This window comes from Cryptomeria japonica, chromosome 6 (genome assembly GCF_030272615.1).
Source record: "Cryptomeria japonica chromosome 6, Sugi_1.0, whole genome shotgun sequence".
NCBI lineage: Eukaryota > Viridiplantae > Streptophyta > Pinopsida > Cupressales > Cupressaceae > Cryptomeria > Cryptomeria japonica.
In genome coordinates this window covers 12700900-12715574 of record NC_081410.1, presented here as the reverse complement: position 1 = coordinate 12715574, position 14675 = coordinate 12700900, and the positions used below count along the sequence as shown (strand labels likewise).

General features: G+C 36.9%; 1 long non-coding RNA gene across 1 annotated transcript; it reads right to left on the bottom strand.

Annotated features, from left to right (window-relative positions):
- Positions 1-603: 603 nt before the first annotated feature.
- LOC131069761 (uncharacterized) lies at positions 604-4792 on the bottom strand. The gene is made up of 2 exons (XR_009112215.2): positions 4198-4792; positions 604-1061 (listed from the first exon to the last, which is right to left on the bottom strand). It is a non-coding gene; the product is annotated as an uncharacterized LOC131069761 (long non-coding RNA).
- Positions 4793-14675: the final 9883 nt, after the last annotated feature.

The window sequence follows — 14675 nt, the reverse complement described above, 5'->3', positions numbered from 1 at the left end:
TGATATTTTTTTCAGTCATAGAGAACAAGTCATTTAGCCATGTCGGATATGAGGGGAGAAACATTTTGAGAGTATTATTAGCCTATATTTTTTTATCAAATTTGAAGAGACAAGCTAAGATACAAGCTTAGTTAACTAATATGGATATGAAAGTAATTTTTGTGAATCTTAAATTTACACAGTATAAAAGCAATAAAGAACATGAAAATTTGTGGACAAAATAAACACAATTAACCATTATATCAGTGGTATATACACAAAATAAATGAAAAACAACTGATAATTGATAACTCCAAAAGATTAAATAAGTCATGGTATGATATGTCACATAAAATTATATGTTAAAAGCAGGAAAGTAGTAAATAGTCATAGTCAAAGTTAAGATCTACCTGAAGAAATCGTATGACATTTGCTCATGGTGTTGTTATTATAACAGTTGGGCCCCCAGGATAATAGAAGAACCCAAAAGGCAACCTCACCAGCGTCAGTACCAAAAGTGTACCATGTACAGGGCTTTCAGGAGTACCCCATTAAGTAGGATAAAAGCCTTACTTTAGTAAAGAAAGAAAGAACTATATGATGTACTCCATCCAAAACAATGGAAACAGCAAAAAGATTATCTGGAACACATATATATTTGTACAGAATCAAGGAAATACAACTTGAGAGTTAGATTTCATTAAATCACTTCCTGTACATGAAATATCCAGTATAACGAAAAATACTTTTAGAACATCAATTTGAAGCATCAGAGTTGCCCTAGCAGAATAAACTTTGATGATTTGTTGCATATGATCACAAAACCATGATAGTATACACAACTAAAGGGCATTATCGGACGTTTGCAAATCAATCTCCTCCCACCAATTTTTCAAGAGAACTCATAATCACAATCCCTTTGTAAGGGTCTATACGAAGATCAAAGCCTGAATAGAGTGCTGACTCCATTCATAAAAAACTGCCTTTTGTTGGCCTCACAAATGATGTAAAAATTCTACATAATGACACAGCTACAAGCTTGAGAATGCTCATTATCCTTATCATCATCTGAGTCAGAGTCACTAACCACGAATGAAATTCGGACATTAGTGCCAAAAAAGTTGTGCAAGTCAGTTTCAATGTAATAGTACTCCATCAAATGACATAAAATTAATACATTTAGACATGCTTCATAAAACAACCTATATAACAGAAACCTAGAATTCCATTATAGATAATTTTAAAAATTCACCAAGTCTAGCCAAAAACATGTATCTTTTAAATTCTACCCCAAAGACTCAGCTGTATATCTCATCTAAATGATAAATCCATTCTAACTGTCCATTTTTGTCCATGGTCAACTCCTAGTTGAACAGTATAATTAGATGACTTACAAATAAATAATCCTTTTAATGGACCCCTTCCTGACCTGGATTTTAATAACAGGAGCTGAGCAATTCCAAAGAACAAAAAAAAGTTTGTGAGATAATTACCATGTTTTTGAACAGAGGACTGATCATGGGGGTTTCTACAGGAAATTAAATGATCTTTTGTCTTGAATTGATAGGAGATGCAGAGAAAAATGTTTCTTTGGAAGATTTAATACAAAAAAAAAATGGTTTGGTATTATTCATATCACTGTAAACCATGTGTGATTGCAATACCCCACAGAGGTGGATCTTTTCTTGATAAATACTCCAGGCTATACTTGCTAAAAGATGAAATAAATACGGGATCTAAATGTGCTATATTGAAGAACTAGCAAACCTAATTATTCTCAAGCCTTATGAGGTAGGTTTTTTTTTACAAAATGGGTAAAAATTTATTAATCACAAATGAAAATTACAAAGCAAGAATGGCCAACAGTCCTGCAAAGAACAATGAATTACCCATTCCTATCCTCCGCAACTAATTGCTCTAACAGATGAGATAAATCCAAAAGCACATGTCCCGTATCTGCAATATTCCAACCCTGCATTCCATCAGATGCCCATTTTGCCAGGCAATCCACTACTCTATTCCACTCTCTAAGAATATGAGAAAATGTAACAAATTCTAAAGACATACTCAAACTTAGAATCTGTTGGATAACCACAGATAAATGCCAATTAGCATCATCGAAGCACTGCTCATTCAACATATTCACCACCACTTGTAAATCAGATTCACAAATAATCCTGGACCAACCAAAATCACAACCTCTCTCCATAGAAGACAAAATGGTGAGAGCCTCCATGAAATTATTCATATGAAACCCTTTAAAAATGGATCAGAAAAACAAACAATAATCTCAAATGATTCAAACATAGCAAACTTTGAAAGTTGTCAGTTCAGATCTTCTATTGAAACAGACTCAGTCCAGCTTAACAGGGCAAGCCAAAAAGTATTATAGGCTAAAATTGGGCATTAAGCGCCATACCATATAAAAAATTGCGAGGTTCAAGTTCATAATTAATTGAAGTCCTAACAAATGCAATTATTCCAAGCTATCCATTGGCACCCTGCCATTTAAATTATATGTTTTTGAGTGCTAGTTGCAAGAGCAATGCTAGTTAAATGTATAATTTCATAAACCTTATTCTGCAGATAGTGAACTAGATATTTTCTCAGGATCTATTCTCATTGTGCAATGTTTACTAGACGCTTCTTCAATCCTTGTGGCGAGAAGATTGCTAAAAGAGAATTTATCTATTTGTACAAAGAAAATTAATCTCTCAATAGATGCCACTTCCACAATAAGGTTTAACCTCTCAACATATGGTGTACTCCAGAGGCTAAATATGTTAGCATAGATACATCTTATCATGGATCTGACATGGGCCGAGAGGTATGCTAAAAATTCTAGGTGTCAATCCGTACGCGTTCCATGCATTTGATTTGGTTAAATTTGAGAGTTCTGTAAGTGTATGTGTTAACACTGAAAACACACTTATTTATATTTAACTCGTATGCATGAAAAGTGTCCCACTCATGTTTATTGTGGCCACATCGGTAACCATCAATCACTGTCCTGTTAAGTTCATCCCCCACCCAAACTGTAGGATGCAGCTATAGGTATAGACAAACAACCTGCCGTGATATTACCGATTAATTTCCAAATCTTCTAACCCGGACAAGAGGAGGACGATCTCACAACTGCTACATAAGCATGAAAGAATTAACAGAACTTATATAGAAGGTGCCTCATAGGCAAAATATACTGTATGGATGAATATTAATAAACATGTGACTGTGTAAACCAGAATGTTTTGAAACCCACAATTCCCAGAATGTAATGAATAGAAGGTGCCTCATAGGCAAAATATTCTGGTTTACACACTCACATGTTTAATCCAAGTTCATTACCAGTGCTATCTCACTGGTGTATTGGACCCTGGTGCATTGGCGAGGGTTGTCTTACTAGGAATTTCGCCCACCCAGAATGTGGGTTATACCTACAGGCTGTAGGTGCAAACGAATGCCCTGCATTAAAGGACAGAGAAAGCCATTGTGTCGCCTAAGGGTGATAATTCTCTCCCAGTTTCCTCATAACATCGGCAAAAAGGAGGAACCCAAAATTAGTATAAATGAACTATGAGGATACCGAAAACCAGGAATTAGTGGCTCCTCTTTATAACCAAAGAACAATATTCAGGCCATATATTTACCCTGACAAATTAAAACCGATTTCCGTTCGTTCACCCAAAGCAGCAATTCCTTTAAAAGATAATTCATTTTAATACAGATTCAATGTGGTCCACAGTAATGAATGACCAGGTAATCTGGAAATGTTTGCTCCATTTCCATAACACACCCAAAAAAGGAATCCGGATACAAACATAGAGCATTCGATAGAAAGCAGAGGACGGTAAGGTCGCAGGTTGACCTCTTCAAGACCTTAGGTTTTTATGCTCGTAATCGTTTTAAGCGCATATTAAGAGAGAGGAAAAATAACTTCGCAGTTAAATTTAAAAGCACTCATCTCTTAAAATGGGTTCTCTTCATTTCCGTATCTAAAATGGATTAAGGAAGAAATTACTTTTGGATTCTTATGATTTCTACGTTTAGAATGGATTTAACACAAGAAACAATACTGGGTTCTATTAATTTTTATGTTTAGAATGGAATTAACCCCCAAAAAGACAAACAATATAGGGTACTATTGATCTTCATGTTTAGAACAGATTTCACAGAGAAACAAAAATAAAAATTGGGTTCCCTCAAAGGATCTGATTTTACCTTGGCTCAAATTTCCATACAGAAGTGAGCTCTTTCCCATTGGTATCATTCCATTGCACTTTCAATTTCCTTCTGCCATTCAGATCTCCATTCCCATTAATCAGAAGTGCAGATTTGGAGTCCTCGTCATCATCGTCTTTTGTATTGCTTACATTCTTCATTGCATTGGATTGAATCTTGATCAAGGCCTGTTAGAGTATCTAAGGCGCATTGGGGAAGGTGGTATTAAGGATTTCCAGCTAGCGATATGACTAAGTAAACATGACAATAGATTCGATTCCATATGCAAACCTGATGAGGTCAGATATTCCGCAATGTGGATCACGACAATCTTCACTTTTCTTTTTCTTTTCTCATTATTCAACAGTTGGAGGCGTTAATTTTAATGCTTTTGTCATCCAGTTGGGATTTTTTTTTGACAAATTGACCAGTTCAATTTTGATATATCAATTGTTTACTGGGCCTTCCTCATAAGTGTCCCCTACGTTACAGGCAGGGTTGTAGGCGTTATTAAAATGAAAACTACTTTTTACTGTAATTTGTTTGTTCGCCAGCGTAGCTGGTTTTTGGAATTCAGCCTAACTCTTGAAAGGAAGGAAAAGCTATTTTATATTTTATGATATTGGGCGATTTTGTTTTATTTTTTTTTATAAAGTAGTAAAGTTATCAAAATTACGGTAATCTATTTTTTCGAAATCAATGGTTCAAAATGGAGGAGAAGGATTATAGAATTAATTTCAGCTGCTTAAATTTATATTATTTAAAAAAAAAAAATTATTGATAAAAATTTAAAAATATATATTTTAATTTTATTGATTAGAAAAAAATGTACATAAAAAAATCTATTTTTTATTATTATCTATTTTTGAATCAAATGTCTTTTAGTATTATTTCTTTTATAGGATATTCTTTTTCTTTTTCTTTTTCTTTTAAGTATCTAAAAAGAAAAGAAAAAATATTCTAAAAAAGAACAATTAGTTTTATTTTATTTTATTTAAATTATTTTTTTATTGAATTTATAATATATTTTAATTATTTATATCATTTTATGAAATTACAAATAATAATTAAAAATTATTAAAATTAATTTAATTTATAATTATTTATCTTATTAAAATTTTAATTATTATAAAATAATTATTTTTTGAATTGAAATATTTCTTTTATTACTATCCTCTTTTGATAAAAAATATCTTTTAATGTTATTTTCTTTTATTAGATATTTTATCTTATTACTTATTTTATTCTAATTCTTCTATTTCTTTTTAGTTTTTATTAAGTTTGCAATTTTATTTTAAGTATTTGTCTTCTTATTGAATTACAATTAATAATTAAAAAATCTTAGAATTAATTTAATTTATACATTTTGTTTTATTAAATTTTATTTATTGTATAGATTATATTTAAATTTTTATAATAAAATATATTTCAACTTAAAACCTAAATTAAACATTTAGAGCAAGAGAGCAAGAGAGCAAGAGAGAGCAACTAACTTTTGATTACCCATTTCATGTCAATAATTTAAGGATAGCATGTGTCCTTGGGGAGTTATGATGAGGGTAGCATGTCATTTGATTATTATCTCCATCTCTCTCTCTCTCCCCAATCTATATCTCCTTACCTCTCCATGTATCTCTCTCCTTTCCCCTTCCATCCTTCCAACTTTATCTATCTCTCCCTCTCTCTCTCTCTCTCACTCTTTCTTTTTATATCTCTCTCTCTCTCTCTCTCTCTCTCTCTCTCTCTCTCTCATTATCACCCTCTTTCTACCTTTATTTCTCCCTCTCCTCCCTTTTCTCTCCTTCCATATCTCTTTATCTCTTTCACCCCCTTTATGTTTTACAAATTATCTACTCTATCTCCTTGAACTATCATCATCTCTATCTCTTTTATCCCCATATATCCCTCTCTCTCCCTTTTTCTATCTTATCTATCCCTCTCTCCCTCTCTCCCCATCACTCCCTCTTTTTTTATATCTTTATGCTTCTGCTATTTCTAATGTGTACTCTCTCTCTCTCTCTCTCTCTCTCTCTCTCTCTCCTCAGGCCCTCCCTCTCTTACCCTTCTCTCTATTTATTCCCATCTCTCTCTCCCTCATTCCCTCCCTAACCCCCTCCCTATCCCTTTATCTCTACTTCTCTTTCCCATTTTATTTTTGTATATCTCTATATCTCTCTCTTTCTCTTCCAATCCCAATATATGTCTATCTCTCCCTCTATCTCCCTCTATTTCTCTCACCCTCTCTCCATCTCTATTTGTTTATCTCTAGGTTCTCTCTATTTGTCCATCTCTTCATGTCTCTCTCTCTCTCTCTCTCTCTCTCTCTCTCTCTCTCTCTCTCTCTCTCTCTCTCTCTCTTTCTCTCTCTCTACCCTATCTTTCTATGAATATCTCTCCCTCTAGCTCCCTCTATCTCTCTATCTATTTTCCCCCTCTCACTCTCTTTCTCTATCTTCATCTCTATCTCTATCTTCCTCTCTTCACCTATATCTCCAAACAGTCCTCCCTCCATCCATCCATCTCTCTCCCTCTGTCTCTCTCCTCCCTCTTTTTAGACCTCTATATCTATATATCTTTTCATTTCTATATCTATCTCTCCCTATCACTTATTTCATCTATCCCTCTATCTCTCTTTACCACTATATATCTCCCTCTCTCCCTCTATATATCACTTCCTATCTCTATCTTTATCTTTAGACTATCTCTCCCTCTTGCTCCCATTATTTATTTTTCTCTTCAATATCTATCTATTCTTCTCTCCTCTCTCTCTTTATCTCTCCATACCTCTTTCCTCTCCATCTTCCTCTCCTCATTCTCCATCCATCTTCAACTCTATTCATATCTATATCTATATCTTCTTCTTTATCTTTATCTCTTTACCCATATTTCTCTCTCTTCTCTCTCTATATGTCCCTCTTTCTAGCCCCATCTCAACCTCTCTCTCACTCTCACCCTACTGCAAACATAAAATGAACCTATTGGTAATGAAACTTGATTATTTTCTCAATTCAAAGGTTTTGTTTCAATTATGATTGGGTCCTTGTAAGTGGATGCATATTTGATTTTAAGCTATCACTTCTCCATTGAAACCTTTGTTGCAAAAACAACATCATGTCATACCAATTGACCTCATGTAATACACTTCTCCATTGAAATAACCTAGATGATAAGAAGGTGATTTAAGAGGGAACTAGAACAATCAACTTTAACACAATTTCTCATGGAGTCATGAATTAAATGTAGGTTAGGAGAGATATAAAACCTATCTAATATATTGTCCTATCAACCTCATATAATCCAATGAAATTGAGGTAGATTCTTGGTCATCCATTCCCATAAGTCACATCTCTCTTTTAGAATGCTAGGAGCATACACCAAACAAAACCAAAGGGTCATTATTATTATATCTATTGCATACAAAAATATTTAAATTTTAAAATTTTATATTTACATTTTAAATTCTTATCATTATTAAAATAATCATTAAAATAAAATTATAAAATATAAAAAAAACCTCAATTATATTTTGATAACCCTAATCTTATTGCACCTAACCCTTGATATTGTTATCACGTTCTCCACAAATTTCAACTATTTTTGAACAAATTCCAGATAAAATTCAAACTTCACCCTTATTTCAATACATATTTTTAAAAATTTTGGCGTAGCTTTGACATTTTTACAACATTAATTGACAAGCCCTCAATTGCATGAATAAGCCTTCCCAAAAATTAACTCGGCCAGAAGAAACATCTTTTTAACAATTTCTTTTAAATAATTATGAAAGAGAAACAAATGCCTGAGTTGGAACTCTTTCTTATAATCAATATGATTTGTTGCCTTTAGATCTGAAAGTATTCAACCTTTAGATCTGAAATTATTCATTTAATTCAATCTCGAGTTCTTATAATCAACACTAAAGTCACAACTTTTAGTGTTATACTATTAAAAATACTAGACATTAAATCAACAAATACTATCACAACTTGATCCTCTGAGTACTATTAAAAATTTCAAAACAAGTAATAGTATATTAATGAAGTTATCTTTGGTTGAGCTAAAATGTTTGTGCCTTATTGTTGTGCAATGTTACCTAATAGTAAGATGGGGAGGGGCTAGTTGTTCTATGAAAAATATCAAATTCAATGACAATAATTTCATGTGTTATTTTGCATATGAATCCCTTAACTTATTTTTCTTTAAAAAAATTAGTGAATGCTAGAAAATAAATAATATCTAGATCAAGAATCTCTAAGGGGAAATGAAAATGCTTAGCTAAACTTTGAATGCTTATCTAACAAATTATATAAATAAATAATGTTATAATATAAGTGACCTATATTTTTTACTATAAGGAAACACTAGAGAGTTTAGAAGATATATTATAGATGGATTGACTTGGATTCAAAAGAAATGTTTGTATAAATTCTTGGTATTTGTCGAGAGTAGTATATCTAAAAATGGTTATTAATAATGTTGGGTTAAATAATAGTACACTCAATATGTTAGTGCAAAATTGAAATATCACAAATTTGAATGACTAATTGTACTTTTTATCATGATAAAATTTTATGTAGATTTATTTAATTAAGGGAAAAGGTGGGCTCTTGAAAGCATCCAAAATATTTTACAAAGATAAGAACAAATATAATTTTTGAAGCCCAACAAATAATAATGGAACAATTGCATGTAGCAACAACACTAGGAGTTGTAAACCAAAATAAACAAAAATAAAACCAACTCCTTGAAGTTAGCTCATAAAAGTGGGACTAAAAGCAAATGGCACAATACAAGCTACCCTAAATAAATCAATAGAGACTAGCAAACATAGAGCTATACATGTACGTTCAAGGAAAATTGCCTGGGACAATTATTTGATTTTAGAACAAATTGTTAGTGTTGCTTTAAATTGTTAGGGCACCAAGAAGAAAATATGATCAATGCTAATAGTTGCCCTCTCACTAATAGTTTCTTTAGATTGTTAGGTCTCTTCCTGAATGTTCTCCCCTTTTTAATTGACATTTCTAATATCAAAGGATATCATAGATCTTCTTGAAAACCTTATGCTAGAATAGTTTCTTGGTCTTGAATCCTCCACTTTTCTTTTTTCCTAATTTCATGACAATGAGCTAAAAGAAGACTGAATCACCCACATAAGGCTAATAATATAGTATTCATATAAGGGACACTTTGGACCCCCTCTACCAACTTCTTTCCCTATCTACAAACCTCCTCCAAACTCCTCTAATTTGAAGAGCCCTTGCGAAGGGTCTCAAAACCAATAGTATTACCAATATTATCCTTAAATCAAACCCTAACCATTGAAGGGAAATCCTCAACACACATATTTTCCACAACTTGACTAACCATTTTAACCTTCATTAAGGATATCAACTCTTCATTTTCCTAAGGGTTATAGAATTTTTTATCCCTTCACACAACCATTAGCTAAAGGCATCCTTGAGTTCTTATCAATAATAACATCCCCTACCTCCTTAGTTAAAGCTCTAGCATCATTTACTTCCTTACCTAAAGCTTTATAATTGCATTCTCTATCTAGGTTAGAGAGAGAAGGGCTAAGACATATCACCTTAATTGCCACACAAAGGGAAATAGGGATCACATGCATAACCCTACCTAACTCCTATACCATAATGTCAATTGCAACTTGAAACCCTTTGTTAGTACTTGAGTATGGCCACCATTAAAAAATCATTAACACTTTGTTAGCCTTGTGCTTGGACACATATAGGGGGGAGAAAGCCATGTCTCAACCCTGACTATGGACTAGAGACAACAAAAGCACTATTTCCCCTTGAAAAAGACAGAGACAAAGTAGCTAGGGAAGTTAGGAGACCAACACCAATAGAGATCTCCTTCAGAATTACAGAAAACCTAACCATAGAAGATTTACAAGCATTTTGACAAGAGATAACTTCCAATTAAATATCACTGATCCTTTCTTCCTCCTTGTTTAAAGTAATTTTGTATGGATTTTGTTTGAACTTCAAAAGTGGAATTTTATTTTATAACATCAATGATCCTTTCTTCACCCTTGCTTGGATTAATTTTGTATAGATTTTTCTCAAGCCTTTAAAGTTGAATTTTATTTTATAACACATCTCAAAGTAATATTTTGACAACAATATTGTTGACATCTAGATTTTACAATTTTATTAAATATCTAATTTTTTTGACTAAAAGGGTAAAAACTTTATTGAGAATCAGAATCAAGCATTACAAAAAAGAATCAGAGCCCCGAGGCCCCAGAAAAGAACTACCAACCCAACCACAAATCAACCAGCTTCAAAGCCACCCATGTCCTCAGTGAGAATCTTCTGCAATTCCTGACAGTAATCCCCAGAGAGATGCTCCCAGCCTTCCACTTTCCACTCACTATCATGTTCCGATGCCCACTTGGCCAAACAGTCAGCCACACCATTCCATTCGCGAGGAATATGGATGAAGGACACCTGCTCCATTAAAGAGCTAATTTGGAGAATCTGCTGAACAATCCCTGCCAACTGCCACTGAATCACACTCACCTTCTGATCAGACAACAAGTTAACAACAATTTGTGAATCCGCCTCACAGATCACCTTCCTAAAACCCCACACCAAAGCCTGCTCAAGTGCATAAAGAATCACAAGACCCTCCATAAAATTATTAGATTGACACCCTTTATGCACCGAAAAGAAGAAAACAACCTCCCCCCTGCTATTCCTGCCAACACCCCCTATACCAGTAGGGCCTGGATTGCCCCTAGATGAGCCATCGGTGTTGATCTTGATATACTCATCCTGAGGGGGAATCCACCTTCCAACCCTTTGCACCTTCTTCATAGCCCGTCTACCTTTCCTGACACAAGTAGAGTCCGGAGACAACTCCTGCAAGCCAAGCCTACTCACTATATCCACCTCATCTCTACCCAATGGGAAATTCACCTCACATTTAGCTTCCACTGTCTCCCAAATCATAGCAATGATCCTATTCCAAACTTGTTGAATAAATAGTTTGGCCTCCCGTAAGATCCCCCTATTCCTTTCGAGCCAGATCTGCCAAAGAATGAAGATGGGCCCAATATACCAGACCATTTGGAGGAAGGAGGACGGAATAGGAGGTCTGCCCAAACTGCTCCAAAACTCTACTAGGGAGTCCACATGGACACAAGGATGCTTCCACACCCCCCACCAATAGTGCCAGATAAGCATAGAGAAGGGGCATTTGAAGAACAGGTGTGAGGAGTCTTCCTCTCCGTTACCACATAAAACACTGATAGAAGGCCCCAAGAATCCCCGCTTGCGGATATTGTCCCAAGTTAGACATATATTCCAAGCCAAAGTCCAGGCAAAGCAATTACACTTCGGCCAAGAAGCATTATTCCACACCTGTTTCCACCAATTCACTTCTCCTCCCTCAAGTCTTTGACTTAACAATTCTCGGTAACCACTAGCCACAAAAAGAACACCCTTAGGATTTGGAGACCAAGCAAGCCCATCCCTACCCTTAAGGGAGCTACAATGTCTTTTCGCTAAAATGCCCTGCAACTCTGCACACTCATCCTCCATCCCAACCACCGACCATTCATTAGGAGTCTTCCACCACTCCAAGTCCAGTCGACTGCACCTATAGACAACCTTAAAGTCACTCACCCTTGACCATCCAGCTTCCAAGAACCTCTGGCCCAGGTTTCCAAGGTTAGGAAACTGATCAAGGATGGGAGGGTATCCATCCCAAGAATCATTCCAGAAAAGAACCTCTTCCCCCCTTCTGCAGATCCAAAAAAGTCCTGCCTTAATGAGAGAGGCCCCCCTCTTGAGAGTGTACCAGATCGACGAGCCCTTTCCTTCAAGCGGATATCCGGGGATTTCCTCCATCGGAATCCTCTGCATATATTTGCTGGCCAAAATCTTGGCCCAGCCTCGGTCCTGCTCAACACACCACCTCCAGTACAATTTAGCAGCAAGTGCTTCCCCAAAAAGAATAGACTGCCTTAACCCAAGCCCCCCGGACTGCTTCGGGCTACATACCAGGTCCTAGTTGACCAGACTCCATTTGGAAGAGGTGAGATTACCAGCCCATAAGAATTTTCTAGCCAGAGAGTCCAAACCCTTCAAGAACCACTTAGGAGCCACCTGAAGCATACATCGATAGATCGGAAGAGCCTGAACCACCGACTGAATCAGTAGAACCCTCCCCGCAAAGGATAACCATCTATGAGTCCAATGCTCAACCTTGGAGCGGAATTTATCCAAGATCCCCTGCCATGACTCCCTAGGGGGGTTGCCAGGAGAAATAGGAATACCCAAATACATCAGGGGCAGGGAGCCAACTTGGAATCTCAAGATACGAGCAATCCCCCTCTGAATAGACTCAGGAGTGTTGAAAAAGAGGATGGAAGATTTATCCTCATTGATCATCTGGCCAGATGCTGCAAGATAAACATCTAGGACCTTACGCAGATTTGAAGCTTCGTTGATCCTAGCAAGTCCCATAAGGGCTGTATCATCCACAAACTGCAGGTGAGACTGCGGCTGCAAGTCATTACCCCGTCTCCAACCTTGAATAGAACCCCGACCCACATTATGCTTAATCAGCCTCCCCAGACCCTTAGCAAGAAGAATGAATAAATAAGGGGATAGAGGATCTCCCTGGCGGAGACCCCTAGAAGCACCAAACAACTCAGTGTGGTCTCCATTGATAAGCACAGAGAAAGAGGTGGACGTAGCACAACTCATAACCCACTGGATCCATTCGTTCGCAAAACCAAAAGCCCCGAGGATCTTCTGAAGGAAGGACCATCGAACTCTATCATACGCCTTAGCCATATCCAACTTGATAAACATAACTTTTTCCTTGGAGGTTGCCATAGAATGAATGGTCTCCGTTGCAATGACCACCCCATCCAAAATTTGGCACCCTTCCACAAACCCACTCTGCTCCTCAGAAATAACATTCCCCAAGCACTTCTTCAATCTATCCGCTATCAGCTTGGAGATGATCTTATAAATCACATTACAGAGGGAGATCGGGCGGAAGTGGCCTAACCGGTCGGCCCCTGCACACTTGGGGATCAAGGCAATGAAGGTCGCATTCAATGCCCTAAGCATCTGTTTATTCCTCTGGGACTCCTGGACTACTTCCAATAAATCCAGCTTAATTATATCCCAGAACTCTTGAAAGAACTCAACCAGGAACCCATCCGGTCTAGGAGCCTTTCCTTTCCTCATGTGGAAGACAATCCTCTCAAGTTCTTCCAGCAAAATAGGACACAAAAGCTTCTCATTCATCTCCCTCGAGACAAGAGAAGGGATGCAATCTAGAACCAGATTCTCCTCCACTGTTTCCCCCTGAGAGTCCTCCCTAAAGTGGGATTGGAAAAACTGGAGAGACTCCCTAGACATCTGCTGCAAGGATAAGCACTGCTCACCTCTGTCATTAACCAGAAAAGGAATGGAATTTCCGTGTCTTCTTGCTTTCACTGAGTTGAAGAAGAAAGTAGTGTTCTTGTCCCCCTCCTTCAGCCAGTCAATACAATCTCTTTGCTTCCAATATATTTCTTGCCGAAGCTCCCATTCCTCTACCACCTTGACCGCCCTGTCTTCCTCTCTAAGCAGTTCCTCAGACAACCCATGCTCCCTAATTTCACTGGTGATCTCATTCAGTGCAATTTGAGCAGCTTTCTTCTCATGAAAAATGTTCCCGAAACCTTGACAGTTCCACTGCTTAAGCTGAAGCTTAACAAATTGCAGTTGCTTGGCAAAAGAGTACATGGCAGTGCCAAAGGCCCGTCTCCCTTTCCTCCACCAGTCCGCAACAAGAGCCTGCAAAGAAGGGTCCCAAAGCCACATAAGTTGGAATTTGAATGAAGGCGAACGGGCTACCCAAGCCAAAGACAAAACCAGCTTGATGGGCCAGTGATTCGACCCTCTCCAGTCAAGAATCTCAGAACTTGTGGACCACCCCCCTCCGATCCAAAAACAGGAAACCAGGAAGCGATCTAATCATTCAACAATCCAATTCTCTCCCACCCTCCTATTGTTCCAAGTGAACAAACCATTGCTAGGCTTGACGTCAACTAGCTGCAACAAGGAGATACTATCCTGGAAAAGGAAAGAAGAAGGTTCCAACCGCATTACACCCCCCTTCTTATCACTCAACTCCAGGATGGCATTGAAGTCTCCTACCATAATCCATGGATGAAAAGGGGCCAACCTTCGCATACCTGAAACATGTGACCATAAGCTTTGCTTACTGTGAAAATCAATGGGAGTATAGATATTCGAAAACAAGATGAATTCCCGAGTCTCAAGACTAGACATCACCCCGGATAATGAGGATCTGGAGGCAACCCACCAGACAGGGCAAAACCTTAAAGGGTTCCAAAGTCAGGCCACCCCTCCTAAGGAACCAGCTGCCCTAACACACTGACACTCGCCTCGCCCCCACAGCTTTGGCATGAGACCCATCATACTCTC